The sequence below is a fragment of the Leiobunum rupestre genome, chromosome 2 (assembly GCF_980474605.1).
Source record: "Leiobunum rupestre chromosome 2, qqLeiRupe1.1.hap1, whole genome shotgun sequence".
Lineage (NCBI taxonomy): Eukaryota > Metazoa > Arthropoda > Arachnida > Opiliones > Sclerosomatidae > Leiobunum > Leiobunum rupestre.
The window spans coordinates 68553591-68576285 of record NC_143385.1 but is presented as its reverse complement, the minus strand read 5'-3'; the positions used below and the strand labels follow the sequence as shown (position 1 = coordinate 68576285).

Below are 22695 nucleotides of genomic sequence, written 5' to 3'. Positions count from 1 at the left end.
TACAATTCAATAACCAATTTCTTCGTATTTTGTCTAAGATCAAAGTGTAGTATCTTTTATCATCAACCCATCTCACCAAGCCCACCATTACAAACTGGATCAATGCATACGTTACATACTCACTGGGCACAAACGTGACCCTCGTAAGAAAAATTGCTTTCATAGAATAGAGGCGGTATTCGTCTACTTAATGTAGAGGTCATTTTAAATCATCCGAGGGCCGCAACTCCTTAATTGAGGACAATGCTTATCGGCAGCGCCTTCTTTTATGACGTGACAGTTTAATCAGAACCACCAGCCCCCAAAACTTGATTCCCCCCGAGACCGTGCTCGCCAACATACTTGACGTAACTCCCAAACGAAACCCCATTTCTGGCAAAAGCTAAATTTCGATATACGAGAAGAAGACACGTTAGCTGACAGCGACGTCGAAGCTAAACGGAGAAATATCGGTTTAGAACGCACCCTGACGGTAGCTCGAGACAGTAAAAGCAAAATGAGAACGCTATGGTCTTGCCGTTTCCCGTCCATCCGTCAGACAATCTCCGAGAGTAGTTGAGAGTAAGAGATACTAGGGAAAACTTAGTTCCCAACTTCTGACACCAGGGGGATCCCCGATCTTCATCTATAATTACTAGATTTCTCCGACGCTTCACACTGGCGGCGCTGATACGAAACTTCTCCTTTTGGAAATGTTCGCGGGATCCGTTTTAGTTTTATTAGCCCGTTGATGACGATAAAGTTTGTACCGAACGGCGGTACAGGTCCGAAACCTGGCGGAAACGGTAGCGATGGACACCACCGACGATACGGGCCGCCAGATGGAGCTGTACGAGCGTTCTATTGTTAAAATGACTTTGGGGAGCGTTAGAAATTGGTTTCCTTCTTATAATTTTCGGTAATAAACTGCCGATGTCCAGCTTAAAGGGGAACGGTCAAGCTTTAACCAGTTAGATAGCCCTATAGCCCGTTAAAAACTAAAATTTATGGCGAAATCCGCGTAAAAAATTATTAAGTGGTTAATTTTTAATAAAATAAAGAAATTTCGGGAAATTGAAAAGCGCGCGTCCGCCGCGACACCTGGTGAGAAGTCGGTGAGACGGAAAAACAACGTAAAAGCGCGCGCTGCTGAAGATGCGAAAAATTGGTTTTGCACGAGCGGCGCGTTCCAGTTATACGAGACATAAGCCTAAATTGCGCTATTTTAAAAGTTAGGATAGTTCGCAAATCGCTCACTAAGGTGCTGCTGGCGTTATTTTTCGTTTCAACTTTTTAGGCCAAAAACTATTTTTTTCGCCAGCTCCGACAACTCGATCGGCAGCATCGGCAACTCAATCGCCAGCATCGACCAACTCGATCGCCAGCATCGACGAACTCGATCGCCAGCATCGACCAACTCGATCGCCAGCATCGACAACTCGATCGCCAGCTCCGACAACTCGATCGCCAGCATCGACCAACTCGATCGCCAGCTCCGACCAACTCGATCGCCAGCATCGACAACTCGATCGCCAGCTCCGACAACTCGATCGCCAGCATCGACCAACTCGATCGCCAGCATCGACCAACTCGATCGCCAGCATCGACCAACTCGATCGCCAGCATCGACCAACTCGATCGCCAGCATCGACCAACTCGATCGCCAGCATCGACCAACTCGATCGCCAGCATCGACCAACTCGATCGCCAGCATCGACCAACTCGATCGCCAGCATCGACCAACTCGATCGCCAGCATCGACCAACTCGATCGCCAGCATCGACCAACTCGATCGCCAGCATCGACCAACTCGATCGCCAGCATCGACCAACTCGATCGCCAGCATCGACCAACTCGATCGCCAGCATCGACCAACTCGATCGCCAGCATCGACCAACTCGATCGCCAGCATCGACCAACTCGATCGCCAGCATCGACCAACTCGATCGGCAGCATCGACCAACTCGATCGGCAGCATCGACCAACTCGATCGGCAGCATCGACCAACTCGATCGGCATGTTGTCAGAATTTATAGCCCGGTGTACCGGTAAGAAAAGAACCACACCACCGGAGGCCTATCATCAGAATGCCCTACGCCAGCGTCCACAAGCCCGGACAGGTGACAAAACCAGCATGGGTAGCAGAACCCCACTACTGATGGTCGCACCCTCGACGCAAGCCGCTCAACCCAGCAGAAGGTGCAACAATGGGACGACCAGCCCGCCACTTCGCACACAGCAGTGGGATAGAGAACGGATGCTCTAGCAACTCCGGCCGACACCCCACCTACAAAGGCAGGGAGCCAAGCCCTTTGGAGAGAGCTCCTAAAGGGGAACGGCGGGCACACAGCAGCCCGCATAACCCGGCATAGCTGGCACCGGAGATCCAAAAGGCCGGGAGATGGGTCCGCCGTGCCCTCATACGGAGGCCCGCAGCCCCACAGCAGGCTACTCAATCAGCCGAGGCGGCCAGTTTGCCCGGCCCCTCTCCATTAGCCTGGGCCGAAGCCCAGTATCCAGCCCACACCTGACCGAAGTCGGAGGTCGGAGATAGGACCCTTTGGACGGAGCTAACATCTCCCAGTGCGCCACCGCCCTTACGGGTTACAAGAGCCGGACCCCGACTCCCCGGTAAAGCCACCAGTCAGTGCACACTCCGACCCCTTGAGGGCCAACTCGATCGGCAGCATCGACCAACTCGATCGGCAGCATCGACCAACTCGATCGGCAGCATCGACCAACTCGATCGGCAGCATCGACCAACTCGATCGCCAGCTCCGACCAACTCGATCGCCAGCTCCGACCAACTCGATCGCCAGCTCCGACCAACTCGATCGCCAGCTCCGACCAACTCGATCGCCAGCTCCGACCAACTCGATCGCCAGCTCCGACCAACTCGATCGCCAGCTCCGACCAACTCGATCGCCAGCTCCGACCAACTCGATCGCCAGCTCCGACCAACTCGATCGCCAGCTCCGACCAACTCGATCGGCAACTCCGACCAACTCGATCGCCAGCTCCGACCAACTCGATCGCCAGCTCCGACCAACTCGATCGCCAGCTCCGACCAACTCGATCGCCAGCTCCGACCAACTCGATCGCCAGCTCCGACCAACTCGATCGCCAGCTCCGACCAACTCGATCGCCAGCTCCGACCAACTCGATCGCCAGCTCCGACCAACTCGATCGGCAACTCCGACCAACTCGATCGGCAACTCCGACCAACTCGATCGGCAACTCCGACCAACTCGATCGGCAACTCCGACCAACTCGATCGGCAACTCCGACCAACTCGATCGCCAGCTCCGACCAACTCGATCGCCAGCTCCGACCAACTCGATCGCCAGCTCCGACCAACTCGATCGCCAGCTCCGACCAACTCGATCGCCAGCTCCGACCAACTCGATCGCCAGCTCCGACCAACTCGATCGCCAGCTCCGACCAACTCGATCGCCAACTCCGACCAACTCGATCGCCAGCTCCGACCAACTCGATCGCCAGCTCCGACCAACTCGATCGGCAACTCCGGCAACTCGATCGCCAGCTCCGACAAATTCGCTCAAAATGACGCAACCCGCACAGCACTGCCTCTGATATAGTCTTAGTCGATAATTCAAAATAACGGTCAAAAATGCCGCCGTTCAGTTTAGTAAAATATTTTCGGCGGCTTAATCGTCGGCCATTTTCGGTATGGAGATACAGGCCGGAAGGCAGGCAAGGCTGCCAGATTTCGATAGATCGAAAACGGCCAACTCTCTCAAATGTTTTCGTTTTCAAAACGAAAATTTTGCGGCGTAGCTATCGAGTAAGACTATTGAAAAAATATTTTCTCGATTTCCGCACCAAAACGGTCTTCACGAATGCCAGAATAATTTCACGATAAAATTCCCTATTTTTTCCTAAGATATTTTAAAAGCTAAAATAAACCATTTGTAAATAAAAGTTAATAAAATGTCTTCAACTTTAAATATAAAGGACGATGTTTTAATAAAAATGTTTGATGGTAATGTTTAAAAATTACCACAACTTTCACGGAATAACAAATCACAGAATTTGCCACGGTACCTTCGTACAATTTTCATGATAAAATAAAAATTTTCGACTTTTCCCCGACTTTTTAACTATAGTTGAAATTCCTTTACCTTTTTAAGCCTATTTTTTAAATACCTGAAATTTCCCCGTTGCCCCTGAAATGTGGCAACCCTGTCTAGGATAATTCTTTAAAAGCTTTTCGATTTCTCATTACAGGCGCTTTAAAAAAAAACTTAATATAATTGAACTTTAAAACGTCTGAGTAATCTGTTTACCTACCCAAGATAAAAGGAACCCTTAAGGTAACGTAATTTTGAAAACGAAAATAACCAAGAACCAAAAAAAAAGTGCAGGAAAGAGTTCTTTACGGGGCGTAAAACAACAAAATTCATAAATTTCCAATTCTAATTACACGCTTCGTCGGCTAAAAACCACTAAACCCGAAGAAGAAAAAACTAATAAACTAACTAACAATTCAAGCCGCAAATAAGAACTAAAAACGTAGACCCCCCCCCCCACGCTTAATAACGCTTCCAAATTAAACTGACACCTTAAAGGTACTACGCCACATTTTAGTCGAGCTAACTTAACAGCGGTAGGAAACGGTAAAGTGGGACCCGTGATGGGGCGAAAATTTACGAAGCGCGTGATTTCGAAACTTATCGTTAAGCCTAACGCTTTTATTGAGCGTGGGAGGGGCGAGGGTCGAAACGGCACAGTTGCTTTTGATTTGGGAGACCCAGAAAGCGGCGGACATAGACCCCGACTCTTTTCACTTTCGCGCGAGCAGAGCTAAAGCCAGTGTGAAACTACTAAGCCTGACACAGGCGCTGTCGCCGCCGCGAAGTACGATTACCGTTTGGTAAGTCGTGGTAGCACTGCATCTATATAGGATTTAATTACAACAGAAAAACGTAATAACCATATGAGTCCCCAAATTTTATGTTCCGTAGGAAACAAGGCATCTTTGAAGATTTTATGGAGATGTCCTACTCATAAGGGGTGGCGGAGTGGTTAGCACTTTCACCTCGCAGCAAGAGGAGCCGGGTTCGATCCGAGCTTGTGGCACTGGGTGAAAACTCGAAACAACTCCTTCCGCGTTGAGTTTGCAAGTTCTCTCCCCACTGGTTTAAGGGGTTTTCCCCCGAGCTCTTCGGTTCCCCTTCCATAAAAACTTGTTGAGGTTAACGGTAATAGTTAGTGTAAGGAGCTGTTGGGTGGCGTGGGTTGAAGGGCTATCCACCACCCTCCTACGCATTGTAACCCGGCCACCTGAATTAAAGGCTTCAAAAGTCGTTTGATGACTTAGGCATTGAGTATTAGCCTAGCTGATTGTTATTATTATTATAAGTTATTACAGGAATCCATACCTCTACTTGGAATGCTTATCGCGGAATATTTTCGTCTCGATGTGGCTGACGGTTTTTTGGACGTCACTATAGCCGTGTTCACACTAGCCACTTTGGAACAGTTTTTAAACGGTTTAGAAAAATAATATTGAACATTTTCGGTGTCAACTGTATTAATGTCCATACGATAAATACATTTGACAGCAAAATTTTAAAATTAACACGTTCGAAACCGTTTTAAAACGGTTCCAAAGTGCCTAGTGTGAACGTGGCTTATGTGAACTTAACAAACAACGACGTGAGAGGGGAGCGCGATACGCGAGGATAAGCATTCCAAGTAGAGGTATTGATTCCTGGTAATTATTTTACCTATGGTATCTTGATAGATACTTTTTGCTTTGTAATTTTAAATAGCAATCGCCTTAAGCTTCTGGATTCATCTTTTTCTAAATTAAAAATGAGACCCTTTCAATTTTCGTTCAGCATGAACTTCAACTATCAAGTACATGATCTCTTCAAATTTCGGACAGTGAACTATGATGTGACAAATGTCCCCAAACACAAAGGACGGGTTTTTACCAAGTTGGGTGGCGAAGTGGTTAGAACTTTCACTATATAGTCTTTACTGGAAGTATAGATCTATTAATTCGTTAAATTTAATGTCTATATTAATATTAAGTATAGCAATATACTCTTAATATAATAGTATTAATAAGAAAGTTAATTCTCCCTTTATCTCTTTTGATTATGGGCGTTGTAAAATCTAGATTTAAATTAAATAAATCATTAGGTTACCTATATTTGGCTTTCAAAACAAATTGCTTTTACTTAAGCTAAATGATTAGTTTAGTCTATTATCTTGAATAATTATAGCTAGAGGTCTTAATAAGAAGTAGGCGAAGTATGCCACTTGAGGCTCTGAGTGTAAACTCGAAGTTACTCTTTCTGCGTTGTGTTTGCCATTTTACAAAAAAAACTTGCTGAGGTTAACATGAGGTGGTTTCTTTTCGCCTGTTCTCGGACTAAAAGTGTACTTTATTTTAACCTGAAACGTTTTATTCGCCTGTTCCGGGGATGAGAATTACTCCGCTCCATAAACTATTCGTTTGTTCCGGAGTATTAGGGCTACTCTTTTTACTCATTCTGAAAAGGAGGTGTAAAGGTGTAAATCGGATTTTGTCGTCTGCTACTCAGAATTTATCGGATAAATAGGCCACAGACATTTTGGAAAAACGTTTTTACTCCGACTCGGAACTATTCGCCAACACAGAATCGGAATAAAATGACGTCTTAGCCTTACTCTTTTTACCCTACTCCGAATTCCCGGAACAAGCGAAAAGAAACCACCTAATGATAGTAAGTGGGTGGCGTGGCATGAAGATCTTGGCAACACCCTCCTACGCATTGTAACCCGGCCACCTGTTTAAATTCGCTCGATGACCGAAGGTGGTGCCAAGGGTATTAGCCTAGCTGATTATTATTAATATTGTTATTATTTCCAGAATGCAAAAGGGAATTGCGATAAAACGCAATTAGTAGTCAGATCCAGTATTGAAAGCTTAAGATGTGGCTATCTGATTAGAAGAATTTAAAACCACTTTTGCATAGTAAAAACGGTATTTATTTTAGAATAAACATAAAATAAAAACGACACTACTAGTTTCGTAACCGTTCGGTAACATCATCAGGTACCGAACGGTTACGAAACTAGTAGTGTCGTTTTTATTTTATGTTTATTCTAAAATAAATACCGTTTTTACTATGCAAAAGTGGTTTTAAATTCTTCTAATCAGATATTTTAATGCATAGGGTTGGACTAACCAAATCGAAGATGTGGCTAATTTCATACGCGTTTAACACGGGAGACACTGGCTACCATACCTTCCAGTTCAGCTAATGAATGAATATTTATGGTCCGTTTGAAAATACAAATCCCTTGGGTAACCGGCAGGAAACCATTATCTGGATTCGCAGGTAGACAGACATTGGACGAAGGAGAAGATCCTTACACGGGGGTAACGCCTTTAGAGGTTGATTTTTTTAAATAAACGATTGTTATGACTACAGACTATCAAGGACCTGTTACAAAAAATTTATTTGAAATGCTACGGCACCGTCAACAACGAGTTAAATGTATCCCGTTAATTAAGCGAACCTTGGATGTCCGATTATCAATTGGATGTCTTAGGCCTGCTTACTCCAATGGTAGTGGAGTTGGGACGGTAACCCAAAGGTTGTAGGTTCGATTCCTGCCCGAGACGAGATGATTTTTCTCAGTCACTCAGGTATGGAATCATGCGCCGAAGCATTCCTTGGTTTAAAAAGGAACTTCTAATTTAAATAAATATTAAATTGTCGTAACTCTGTCGCGATTTGTTGAGTTGGAAAATTATAATTACCAGTATTTGTATTTAAACACTATAAATATAATACGACAGAAGTATGGCGTCATCTTGAAGTTGTTAAATATTCGACTCCGTATCAGCTAGGAGCAACAAACACAAGGAGAACGCAGCTAGCCTTTAAACACGCTAACGCAGTGTTGTGGACCAATTTCATTGGACGAACCTTTACGCTGAACGTTTTACGGGCGGGGGGGGAGACAATTTCCGAATTTTCCCCTTCCGATGGAACTAGGCGCTAAAACGTCTAACCAATGAAAACTGTACGCAAGAAAATGCACGACTTTTGACGGATTGCGTTCCTCTTGTATGGGGTGCTGTGTTTGTTGCTCCTAGGTGGCGTATCTGGAAAAGTACCAAGTTTAAAATGTTCACGTGACTAGCGACGTTGCTGTTCAAACTCCTAGAGTGCTCTGCTAAACCTCTCTTTTATAAGTGTTTGTGACATAATTTTGGGAAAGTTAAAGGGAATATAACCTCAGGTATTTGGTGTGGAACACCAACGGTTGCAGCTCTGGCCGCTCTTGCCTTTGGCTTTAGAAATGTTTGGCGCCACTGTACGGGAAATTTGAAAAATTGTAGGGGTCTTCCATAAAGATTTTTTTTCAGGTTATATTCCCTTTAAATAATTAAGCTCGTGCGAAACTTCATTTGTGGCGTACCGTGACCGTATTGTTTCTTTTATTATTATTGCTTGACCATCGCTGACCGTCCGAGATAAAGGGTCGGTAACGCTTGGCGGGCGTCCAGTGAAAGAAACTAAAGGCTTCTTTTCCCACTGGACTTAGAAGGGGCTTACGGCTATTATTGACCATAGACGTCCAAAGATTTCTGGACGCTATTCTTCCACGTTTTTATCTTTTCTTTGGAGATTTCCCGGTCACAACACAGTTGTGGTTTTATTTCATCGATAGTTATCGTTGGAAGACTTTCGGAGTACGCTCGATTTCTATCAAATTCAACTTACTAACATTATAATCGTTGAATTTACAAATCTTATTAGTAGATAACAAGATAATTGGAAAACTTTTAAATAAAATATCATTTGATGGGAAATATCTGAAAAATACACTAAATTCTCATACAGGGTTGCCAGAGTTTTTCCACAATCAAATTCCCTGACTTTTCCATGTTTTCCCTGACCATCTCCAGAGATTTTCCCTGACTTATTTTGTGCCAAGATTTTGTATTTTTAACCTATATTTTACTAAATGTTTCCTATTTGCAACAGAAATTAAATTCCCAGACATTTCCCTGATGGAGACAAATTTTTAAAATTCCCTGACTTTCCCTGATTTTTATACCCATATTCAAATTCCCTGACTTTTCCAGGTACCGTGGCAACCCTGTTATAATAAAAAAATTACTTTTGTAAACAAGACGATTTATATTTTAGACAATGAAAATGGCGATATTTCAAGTTGCTAATTTGGACACCACTGATTTATTTAAACCCAGTAAAACCTCCACGATATAGGAATATACTGACTGACAGTAAAATCGAAATTAATTAAATTTTTATAAATTTATTTTCGTTTTCGGAAAAGAATATCTTTTCCAATTTGAAATTTAAATTTTAACAGTAAGCTCTTTCCTTCTAAAACCAAATAAAATCAGCCCGATATCCCATTCGTTCAACACTTTGATTCTACCGACAGTAGAAATAATAATAATAATCAGCTAGGTACGGTACCACCCAAGTCATCTAGCGACTTTTAATGACTTTAAATCAGGTGGCCGGGTTTTACTGCGTAAGAGGGTGGTGGCAAGCCCTTCATGCCACGCGAGCCAACAACTCAATACACTCACTATAATCGTTAACCGCCGCAACTTTGTTATGGAAGGGGGAAACTGAAAAACTAATTTATTCCATTTTGAGAACAAATGTATTCCTTTTAAAGAACAAATGTATTCCTTTTAAAGAACTAATTTATTCCTCTTAAAGAACTAATTTGATCTTTCAAAGAACTAATTTATTCCTTTTAAAAAAACTAATTTATTCCTTTTAAAGAACAAATTTATTCCTTTTCAAGAACTAATTTATTCCTTTTAAAGAACTAATTTGATCTTTATTTATTCCTTTTAAAAAACGTCTTTCGTCCCTTAAAGAACGTCTTTCGTCCCTTAAAGAACGTCTTTAGTCCCTTAAAGAACGTCTTTAGTCCCTTAAAGAACGTCTTTAGTCCCTTAAAGAACGTCTTTAGTCCCTTTAAAAACTTCTTTAGTCCCTTTAAAAACTTATTTAGTCCCTTTAAAAACGTATTTAGTCCCTTTAAAAACGTATTTAGTTTTTTTTATTCATTTTCGTGTAAATCTGGAAAGTTAATAATTCGGAAGATCGTAAAAAGCGTAAAATTTTCGTCTATTGCTTTCAACTTTCCACCTCTGAAACGGTTATTAAAAAGGGTACAGATTTCAATAAAAAAATGTCGGCGATGGTGGCGACATCAATTGGTGGCGAATGCAGATAAACGGCAATTTTATTTACCGGAAATGGTATTTTTTATTATCGGTCGGGGTTGCGAGAACGGCGAAATTTTCTTATCAGCGGCGCGCGGGGAGTGACCAGCTACTGACGACGGCTTTATCGTCGCGGGACGAACATAAATCAATGGTAATTGGGCTATTTTCCGAAAGCCAGTTAGGTATACCGTCAAAAGAGGTAAAAACTACTAAATGGGTCAAGTTAGGGGAGCTGAAGTCATTAAGAAGGAACAAACAAAAAACCAACTAGTCTCGATCAAAAGGATCTATCTAAAAGTCACGAGCTTACCATAAAAGCTTAACAGGGTTCCCAGTCAATAGTGCTCAAACATGTAAAGGAATTATAGGACAAATAATCAAATACATAAGATATTTTAGGACAATTATATAGGATTAAAATTTCCAAATTAGAGCATTCTTATATAGGATCAAAATTTCCAAATTAGAGCATTCTTATATAGGATCAAAATTTCCAAATTAGAGCATTCTTATATAGGATCAAAATTTCCAAATTAGAGCATTCTTATATAGGATCAAAATTTCCAAATTAGAGCATTCTTATATAGGATCAAAATTTCCAAATAAGAGCATTCTTATATAGGATCAAAATTTCCAACTTAGAGCATTCTTATATAGGATCAAAATTTCCAAATTAGAGCATTCTTATATAGGATCAAAATTTCCAAATAAGAGCATTCTTATATAGGATCAAAATTTCCAACTTAGAGCATTCTTATATAGGATCAAAATTTCCAACTTAGAGCATTCTTATATAGGATCAAAATTTCCAAATAAGAGCATTCTTATATAGGATCAAAATTTCCAAATAAGAGCATTCTTATATAGGATCAAAATTTCCAAATTAGAGCATTCTTATATAGGATCAAAATTTCCAAATTAGAGCATTCTTATATAGGATCAAAATTTCCAAATTAGAGCATTCTTATATAGGATCAAAATTTCCAAATTAGAGCATTCTTATATAGGATCAAAATTTCCAACTTAGAGCATTCTTATATACACAGAAAGAAAGGTGTTTAGGTTTTTAACATCTAAACATGTTTGGAAGCTAAACATGGGTAAGAGTTGGTGTTGTTTCCTTCAACATATCTGTTTAAATAGAACGAGTTTCTCAAACAATCTTCCAAGATCTTTCCGGTAGTGTTCCAAACCGGAACAGCTGGTAAGAGGTCATGTTTAGAAATTAAACTTTGATTTTTTTAAACATAATGCTAAACACTGATGTTTAATAAGTGTATATTGCGTTACGAGTTTAATGTATATTTCGCGTTGTCTATATATTTCGTTTAATTTCGTTTTCTAATATAAATAATATTCGTTAATCACCGTTATATTAATAGTGTTAACTACAATATGGACCGGGATCATATATCATCTCATAATTTTAAGTTATTGGTAATTAAGACTAATTTAATAACACTAATGTATATAAATCAATAATTGAACATGAACTACTAAAAATTAATAAAATAACACTACTTTTGATGTTATTTAAGGCCGTATTAACACAAATATAATTTAAATTAATATCGCTAAAATATAATCAGGCAGTTAAAGAAATGAAATCGACAGTATAGGCAGTAGGTTTCATGAATTCGTAGCCAATTAATATTAATGTTATTTTAGATCGTAATTAAACAACTCAAATATACGGCTACTCAAAGAGTGGCGTATACGGCAAATAAACACATGTTTTAAACCACAACACCTTAACCTTTGAACATGTTTAGAAACTAATCTTAAAAATCTTTAGACGTGTTTTCATTGTAAGCGCCAAAAGCATTTAATATGTTTAATCTCTAAACGTATTCTATCTAAACATGTTTTAACGATAAATATGAGAAGCAAATAACTCGTTTAATTTCTAAACGCATGATGTTGCAAAGCTCAACACCACTATCGCCTAAACATGATCGTTTTTAAACATGATAAATATTCTGTTGCATTTTGGTGTTTAAAAACACCTTTTTTTCTATGTAAGATCAAAATTTTCAAATTAGAGCATAATTATGTAGGATCAAAATTTTCAAATTAGAGCATTCTTATATAGGATCAAAATTTCCAACTTAGAGCATTCTTATATAGGATCAAAATTTCCAAATTAGAGCATTCTTATATAGGATCAAAATTTCCAACTTAGAGCATTCTTATATAGGATCAAAATTTCCAAATAAGAGCATTCTTATATAGGATCAAAATTTCCAAATTAGAGCATTCTTATATAGGATCAAAATTTCCAAATAAGAGCATTCTTATATAGGATCAAAATTTCCAACTTAGAGCATTCTTATATAGGATCAAAATTTCCAAATAAGAGCATTCTTATATAGGATCAAAATTTCCAACTTAGAGCATTCTTATATAGGATCAAAATTTCCAAATAAGAGCATTCTTATATAGGATCAAAATTTCCAAATTAGAGCATTCTTATATAGGATCAAAATTTCCAAATAAGAGCATTCTTATATAGGATCAAAATTTCCAAATTAGAGCATTCTTATATAGGATCAAAATTTCCAAATTAGAGCATTCTTATATAGGATCAAAATTTCCAACTTAGAGCATTCTTATATAGGATCAAAATTTCCAAATTAGAGCATTCTTATATAGGATCAAAATTTCCAACTTAGAGCATTCTTATATACACAGAAAGAAAGGTGTTTAGGTTTTTAACATCTAAACATGTTTGGAAGCTAAACATGGGTAAGAGTTGGTGTTGTTTCCTTCAACATATCTGTTTAAATAGAACGAGTTTCTCAAACAATCTTCCAAGATCTTTCCGGTAGTGTTCCAAACCGGAACAGCTGGTAAGAGGTCATGTTTAGAAATTAAACTTTGATTTTTTTAAACATAATGCTAAACACTGATGTTTAATAAGTGTATATTGCGTTACGAGTTTAATGTATATTTCGCGTTGTCTATATATTTCGTTTAATTTCGTTTTCTAATATAAATAATATTCGTTAATCACCGTTATATTAATAGTGTTAACTACAATATGGACCGGGATCATATATCATCTCATAATTTTAAGTTATTGGTAATTAAGACTAATTTAATAACACTAATGTATATAAATCAATAATTGAACATGAACTACTAAAAATTAATAAAATAACACTACTTTTGATGTTATTTAAGGCCGTATTAACACAAATATAATTTAAATTAATATCGCTAAAATATAATCAGGCAGTTAAAGAAATGAAATCGACAGTATAGGCAGTAGGTTTCATGAATTCGTAGCCAATTAATATTAATGTTATTTTAGATCGTAATTAAACAACTCAAATATACGGCTACTCAAAGAGTGGCGTATACGGCAAATAAACACATGTTTTAAACCACAACACCTTAACCTTTGAACATGTTTAGAAACTAATCTTAAAAATCTTTAGACGTGTTTTCATTGTAAGCGCCAAAAGCATTTAATATGTTTAATCTCTAAACGTATTCTATCTAAACATGTTTTAACGATAAATATGAGAAGCAAATAACTCGTTTAATTTCTAAACGCATGATGTTGCAAAGCTCAACACCACTATCGCCTAAACATGATCGTTTTTAAACATGATAAATATTCTGTTGCATTTTGGTGTTTAAAAACACCTTTTTTTCTATGTAAGATCAAAATTTTCAAATTAGAGCATAATTATGTAGGATCAAAATTTTCAAATTAGAGCATTCTTATATAGGATCAAAATTTTCAAATTAGAGCATAATTATGTAGGATAAAAATTTTCAAATTAGAGCATAATTATGTAGGATCAAAATTTCAAATTAGAGCATAATTATGTAGGATCAAAATTTCAAATTAGAGCATAATTATGTAGGATCAAATTTCAAATTATAGGACAATTATATAGGATCAAAATTTCCAAATTAGAGCATTCTTATATAGGATCAAAATTTCCAAATTAGAGCATTCTTATATAGGATCAAAATTTCCAAATTAGAGCATTCTTATATAGGATCAAAATTTCCAAATTAGAGCATTCTTATATAGGATCAAAATTTCAAATTAGAGCATAACTATATAAGAGCAAAATTTTCAAATTAGAGCATAATTATGTAGGATCAAAATTTTCAAATTAGAGCATGATTATGCAGGATCAAAATTTCAAATTAGAGCATGATTATGCAGGATCAAAATTTCAAATTATAGGACAATTATATAGGATCCAAATTTTCTAATTTTAAGACAATTATAGGTACAAAATTATCGGAAACTACTATCGTAGTAGAACGGAGTGCTGTGTATTCTTAAAATGATATACTTTATACTCCCTATAAAGTCACGTTTTCAAAAGGATACGCGTTGCAAGTGCCCTCTTGTGACAGAGGTCTGAAACATATCTACTCGTGTGTCATGTGATATACTAAAAGCTTTCGTAGCATAAGGTTAGTTATTCGTAAGATTTTAATGTATTTTGATTTCAATATATATCTGATTAAGAGGAAAATCCATTGTTAAAAAAAGTCTTGGGATATTCATATTTTACCCAAAATAGTTTAGAAAAATGTTTTTAAATTTCGATTTTATTCAGATTTAAGGCATCATTTTTAGCTAAGTAAATGTTTAAAAAAACTATCTCACTGGAATTCAAGACAAATCCTTTTCAGAGTAAATATTTGAAAAAACGATCTTAGTTAGATTAAAGACAAATCTCTCTGTAAATATTTCAAAAACCTCGATCTTATTGAGATTCGAGACAAATCATTTCCTAGCTAAGTAAATATTTGACGAACTCGAACTTGAGATTCGAGAAGTATCATTTCCTAGCGAAGTAAACATTTGAAAAATTCGATCTTATTGAGATTCGAGACAAATCATTTTCAAGCTAAGTAAATATTTGAAAAATTCGATCTTATTGAAATTCGAGACAAATCATTTTCAAGCGAAATAAATATTTGGAAAATTCGAACTTATTCAAATTCTAGACGAATAATATTGTACCTTTGTAAATATTTGGAAAAAAATCGATCTTATTGAGATTCGAGGTGAAGCATTTCCTAGCTAAGTAAATATTTGGAAAAAACCGATCTTATTGATATTCGAGGTGAAGCTTTTCCTAGCTAAGTAAATATTTGGAAAATTCGAACTTATTCAAATTCTAGACGAATAATATTGTACCTCAGTAAATATTTGGAAAAAATCGATCTTATTGAGATTCGAGGTGAAGCATTTCTTAGCTAAGTAAATATTTGGAAAAAATCGATCTTATTGAGATTCGAGGTGAAGCTTTTCCTAGCGAAGTAAATATTTGGAAAAAATCGATCTTATTAAGATTCGAGGTGAAGCTTTTCCTAGCTAAGTAAATATTTGGAAAAAATCGATCTTATTGAGATTCGAGGTGAAGCTTTTCCTAGCGAAGTAAATATTTGGAAAAAATCGATCTTATTGAGATTCGAGGTGAAGCTTTTCCTAGCGAAGTAAATATTTGGAAAAAATCGATCTTATTAAGATTCGAGGTGAAGCTTTTCCTAGCTAAGTAAATATTTGGAAAATTCGAACTTATTCAAATTCTAGACGAATAATATTGTACCTCAGTAAATATTTGGAAAAAATCGATCTTATTGAGATTCGAGGTGAAGCATTTCCTAGCTAAGCAAATATTTGGAAAATTCGATGATCTTATTGAGATTCGAGGTGAAGGATTTCCTAGCTAAGTAATAATTTGGAAAAAATCGATGATCTTATTGAGATTCGAGGTGAAGCTTTTCCTAGCTAAGTAAATATTTGGAAAATTCGATCCTTGCTAAATAAATATTTGAAAAATTCGATCTTATTGACATTCGAGACAAATCCGACTATTTTCACTGTAAAAACTGGGAGTGTAATTTATCCATTCGGCGCGGTAATCGATACCCAAAAATTGAAAAAAGGAAATCTGAAATCAGGGTCAAGGTTGTCCTGAATGGTCAGCCCCCGTCGAGTGACCAGGCTCAATTTGTCCGGAAACAAACCCCCCCAACCAGCCAAAAAAGCGAAAGAAATCCGATAAGATTGTCCGCCGGCGTGATCCTACTACATTCTACAGAAATCTTTCTTTCTCCGCCCAGAGATTAGAGCGGCTTGACCGAGGGTCAAAGGCCAATCGTTCCCGACCTAGATAAAACGTTAAAGAAACTAGCGACCGCAACCGCGTGGCCACAAAAAAATATCGAATAAAAATGTCATTAATTTTCGGGATTTGAGCTACGGGGTTTCGTTTTTCGAAGCGGGTCAAGTTGGGTCAATCGTAGATTCCCAGTACAAAAGCCTAAATTGATATGAAATGACCGCTACAAATTTATCTTTATACAATCATAAGTAATATAATAAACGCAAGTATGACACTGACAATTAGAGTACCCGAGGTGATTTTTTGCCGATTTTGCTCGAAGTCGGGCGTAAGATAGACCTATATGAGATATGAAATTTCCCAAAAGAAGACGTTGCACTACCCATTCGATTTGCCATGGCAGGGTTTCCTCGGTTTCACGAATTTTTTTTCAAATTTGAAAATCACGAAATGGGTAATTTGGACCACATTTAGGTAAATTGGAACATTTTTGAGTAAAATAAGGAAATAAATTTTGTTTTAACAAGTCAAAAACATTTTCGGTTGCCATGGCAAATCGAATGGGTAGTGCAACGTCTCCTTTTGGGAAATTCCATATCACATATAGGTTTACCTTACACCTCGGGTCAAAAAGGGAGTTTTCAGAAAACCAATAATTAAAAGTAATATATTGAAAACCGGCTTTGAGAACTAAAAACAAAACACATCCGTATTTATTTAAAACACGTTTAAAATTTTTAAATCTAAAATTCAACAAATAACTACCTTTAGAAACGAAAAAAAAAATGATTATAATAGTTAACTTCCAAATCAATGAATTTGTATTATTAAGAAGTGGAAGTGGGGTGGCGGAGTGGTTAGCACTTTCGCCTCGCAGCAAGAGGAGCCGGGTTCGATCCCAGCTTGTGGCACTGGGTGAAAACTCGGAACAACTCCATCTGCATTGAGTTTGCAAGTTCGCTCCCCGCGGGTTTAAGGGGCTTTCCCCCGAGCTCTTCGGTTTCTCTTTCTACAAAAACTTGTTGAGTTTAATAGTGAGTGTAGGGAGCTGTTGGCTCGCGTGTCAAGAAAGGCTTGCCACCACCCGCCTACGCATTGTATCCCAGCCACCTGATTCAAAGGCAATAAAAGTCGCTAGATGGTGCATTGATTATTATATTATACATAAACGTTATGCATAATTTCCAATAAGCCTTTAATATTGTCATTGGCGAAACACACTTTTAATAAAGAAATTAGCCTCCATACTTATACGTATATTATGTTACTTATGATACCCTCTTGTAGCGTACATGTCCAAGGCATTTTAAAATATCGAAAGATGTTCGCCGCAATTACGCAATCAAAATGCAGGCATGGTTAATTTTATGATAAAATGTAAGTTTTGAAGCATTAATTTGTAGAATTATTTTAAATATATTAAAATTAAATAATTTTAATTTATTTTAAATGTAAAAAGTTGAATTTTTCTAGTTTTATTCTGAAAACCTTAAAAACTGGAATTTTTTTCTGAAATTTTTCTCGTATTTCTAAAAAGTAAAACGTTTTTAGCTGCTATTTCGAAACCCTACAAACAATTATATCAACATTCCTATTTCTTAAAATTTACCGTATATTTGAAATCTTAAAGATAATGTTTGAAAACAAATGAAGCCAAGGCACAAAAAGGCCGGTAAGTCGAGATACGTTACTTTGGAAATAAATTCGGAACAAAAATCTTCGTGTATTTTCACATTAGACTGAATCATTGCTTAATTTTGAAAGTTGCTTTAGCCATCTTCTTAAAATTGTTAGTATATTTCGATTACTAGATGACTATTTCGATTACTACATGACTATTTCGATTACTACATGACTATTTCGATTACTACATGACTATTTCGATTACTACATGACTATTTCGATTACTACATGACTATTTCGATTACTACATGACTATTTCGATTACTACATGACTATTTCGATTACTACATGACTATTTCGATTACTACATGACTATTTCGATTACTACATGACTATTTCGATTACTACATGACTATTTCGATTACTACATGACTATTTCGATTACTATAGATGACTATTTCGATTACTAGATGACTATTTCGATTACTAGATGACTATTTCGATTACTAGATGACTATTGCGATTATTAGATTACTATTACAATGATTAGATTACTATTACGATTATTAGATTACTATTACAATAATTAGATTACTATTTCAATTATTAGATTACTATTACGATTATTAGATTACTATTTCAATTATTAGATAACTATTTCAATTATTAGATTACTATTACAATAATTAGATTACTATTACGATTATTAGATTACTATTACGATTATTAGATTACTATTACAATGATTAGATTACTATTACGATTATTAGATTACTATTACAATAATTAGATTACTATTTCAATTATTAGATTACTATTACGATTATTAGATTACTATTTCAATTATTAGATAACTATTTCAATTATTAGATAACTATTTCAATTATTAGATTACTATTACAATTATTAGATAACTATTTCAATTATTAGATTACTATTACAATTATTATATTATGATTTCAATTAATATACGTATAAATAAACCAAAAACTTGTTTTTCTCCAAATGGGGGTTTTTGACTTACTTGATTTTTATCTCAGGTCGCGACCTTTCCTTACAAGGTTATACTCCCTTTAAGCGTTATCTCAACTAGTGTAATTTCAAACACGACAAAGAAACGTTTCAAGACTCACCGAAATTCGCGTGATGAAACAAATGGAAGGGTAATTTTTTTCGACTAGTTGAAAAGTTCACGGCCGAAGCACCATTGTTGATTGCTTTTAGGTTCACGAAATATTTGCCGAGGATTTAAATTAACAGTTATTTAGTTCAAAGCGACTATTATAGTTCTCTAGTCCAAAACGAATGTTGATGCCCGTAGTTATAAGGAATCCTTTGGTCCAACGCTAGTACTAAATCTGTACTCATCTTCTCAATATTTTCACTTTTATTGTTCAAGGAAAGAATGTTCTGTGGTCCATCTGGTAGAGTAGATGACACACTGTAAAAGTAAACGAAACCAATTAGACTCCATAAAATATATCGCAGTAGGTGGTTCTTTTCGCTTGTTTCGGGATTTCGGAGTAGGGTAAGAACAGGGTTCGTACAAAATTTCCGGAATTAAATTCCCCGACTAAATTGCCAAATATTCCCTGAGCGTTTTTGTAGAATAAATTAGTGGTTCGAGGTAAAAATCTTGAAAAATATTTTCTTTCGAAAATTTATTTGCCTGATTTTTTGGGGTCATTTTAAAATTCCCTGACCTTTGGGAATCATTTTAAAATTCCCTGACCTTTGGGAATCATTTTCAAATTCCCTGACCTTTGGGAATCATTTTCAAATTCCCTGACCTTTGGGAATCATTTTCAAATTCCCTGAAATTTTGGGAATCATTTTCAAATTCCCTGAACCTTTGGGAATCATTTTCAAATTCCCTGAAATTTTCCAGGTTTTCAAGGTCGTGTACGAACCCTGCAGAAGAGTGAGACTATGACGTCATCTTACTCCGATTCCGTGCTGGCGAATAATTTGAGTCGGAGTGAAAATGTTTTTCCAAAGTGGCTGCAGACGACTTTACACCTCCTTTCCAGAAGGAGTAAAAAGAGTAGCCCTAATACTCCGGAACAAGTGAATAGTTTATGAGCCGGAGTAATTCTCATCCCCGGAACAGGCAAATAAAACATCTTAGGGTAGATTTAGGATTCGGTTTAATGGGATTGTCCCATTCGACCGAAAAACCCGCACTCCTCCGGGTTTAGGATTCGGTTTTATCCGTTTCAGCATCTGTCAGAACAGAATGCAGTGTTACCTAGCCTCACCTAACCTAACCTAACCTAACAGACTTAAAAAAATATTAAAACGCTTCCATAAAAAATCAAAAGGAGTTGAAAGAAAAACTATTTTTTTTTTGCGGTCACTCAATTGTGACTATTGCCTTGGTCGATTAGAAAAATACAAAACCCGCCTTTGGCTTATTTCATCAAAACCATTGGCGGAATTCGGTCGAATGGGATTCGGCGCAATGGGAAGATACCTTAACTATAACTCAAATATGACGAAACGTTAAAAAACAACTATCACTTTTCGTTAAATATTGCTAAAATATTAAAATCAATTATTAAATATTAAGCAATCGAACAAAATCAACGTGCCGACGAGTAAGCTTACTTTTGAGCGAATTTTAAAATGAATTAAAAATTCAGTTGATAAGATTTGTGACATTTTTAATGAAATCATACAAATTGATAGAATGTAACTCTCGCAGCAAGAGGAGCGGTGAGTTTGCAAATTATCTTCCCACTGGTTTAAGAGGTTTTCCTCGAGTTCTTGGGTTTCCCCTTTCAAATAAAAACTCGAGGTGAACAGTTTAAAGATCTGTTGGCATGAATGGCTTGCCACCATCCTCCTACGAATAATAACTCGACCACCCAAATTATCCTGTACAGTTTACCTAGAGCCATCTAGCGTCCAGCGCCGGAAGCTTATAAACTGCTGGATTTTCGTCTGCTAAGAAAGTAAGCAGGCGATAAATGGTTAAGTGTCTGTTTAGCAGACGAAAATCAAACAGATTATAAGCTTCTGGCGTTGGACGCTAGATGGCTCTTGGTAAGCTAATAATAATAATAATAATAATTAAAGACATTGGGTAGCTGATTATTATTATTAGTACTAGGAATTGCTTCCATTTTGTAAATATAGATGTCACTTTTCAATCTTACGCAACGTCCCAAAAAATGCAAAAAAAAACCGATTAAAATTAACAACACCAAAATAAAAATTTAAAGTAAATATTTAAAAAAAAACAGGAAAATGGATGACCTACGCCATATATACAAAGGTTGGTGCAGCGACAGATATCACCGAAAGAGGGCGTAAGTAATACGAGTAAACTGACGCGGTACGTGACGGCGCTTTAATTTGGACGGGGCGACCTTGGGCACCCGGGACATAAAAGAAGATTATAATTATCTCTCGTCATTAATTTTGCAGATGGAAATCTGGGACGGGGTGGGCACCGCCCCCTTGAAAGCCCATTGAGCCCTCTACTCGCAACTCCCTAACGCCTGGCCTCCACGCCAGAGATGGGCAAGAAACGAATTTTCCGAGCTCGCGCTCTTCAATATTGAGCTAGATGGCGGCGCTCACGCTCGCGCTCTTTTTTTGCTCGGGAGTGGAGCTCGTGCTCTTCTCTTTTTTTGCTCGGGAGTGGAGCTCGTGCTCTTCTCTTTATTTGCCCGAGAGTGGAGCTCGCGCTCGCGCTCTTTTTTTGCTCGAGAGTGGAGCTCGCGCTCGCGCTCTTTTTTTGCTCGAGAGTGGAGCTCGCGCTCGCGTTCTTTTTTTGCTCGAGAGTGGAGCTCGCACTCTTCTCTTTTTTTGACCGAGAGTGGAGCTCGCGCTCGCGCTCTTTTCATTTTTCGCCCAAGAGTGGAGCTCGTGCTCAAAAATAGCTCTCGCACTGTCTCTTTGGAGCTCAGAGCGCGACCACCTCTGCTCCACACCTTCCTCGGGTGCGGGTATCGCTCGCCAAGAGACCGAGGGTTAGCGTCGAAGGGGCCAAGGCTTAAATTGAAGTTTCATTTACTCGTGATAAATGAGCGCGAAATTATAACGTTCGACGTGAAAAAGGCAGGACTGGACTTGTTTCGTATTATGTCACGAAAAGTTCCAATTATTTTAGCAGGATCCAATTACTAAATCGTAAAAAAAATAAACTTTGCCTAATTAAAAACGAATTTTAAGCGTTAAAAAGTTCGTAATAAATGATATTTATTTTAATATTAATATCCAAGAATGTTTTTATTTTAAAATGAGTACGTTGAGACGATCAACGCGGGAGCATCCGGATCGAATTATTCCCTCTGGTTTGAAAGGAGGGGGGGGGGAGGAAAAACGTCACCGGGTTGTACTTCAATTTAAGTCAACATTAGGGAATCAATCTCATCGGTTGCTAAAAAACTGACGTCTTCCATTACCATTTTCAAATTAAGCTTTCCGAGCTCGTCTATTTAATATAAATTTGTTATTAAAAATATATAACATGTATCTTTTACATGATAAGTGTTCATCTAGCTACGAAATTGTAATTTCGATCCTATATAATTGTCCTATATTTTTGAAATTTTGATCCTATATAATTGTCCTATATTTTCGAAATTTTGATCCTATATAATTGTTATATATTTTTGAAATTTCGATCCTATATAATTGTCCTATATTTTTGAAATTTCGATCCTATATAATTGTCCTATATTTTTGAAATTTCGATCCTATATAATTGTCCTATATTTTTGAAATTTCGAT

General features: G+C 37.4%; 1 protein-coding gene across 2 annotated transcripts in view; it reads right to left on the bottom strand.

Annotated features, from left to right (window-relative positions):
* Window positions 1-22695, bottom strand: part of LOC149958868 (protein-tyrosine sulfotransferase-like) — a 277380-nt gene that overhangs the window by 94276 nt on the left and 160409 nt on the right. For both annotated transcript variants that reach the window (XM_090166268.1, XM_090166271.1), the window contains exon 2: window positions 19089-19396. The gene's annotated coding sequence lies outside the window, so the exon portion shown is untranslated. The remainder of the gene's footprint in view (window positions 1-19088; window positions 19397-22695) is intronic.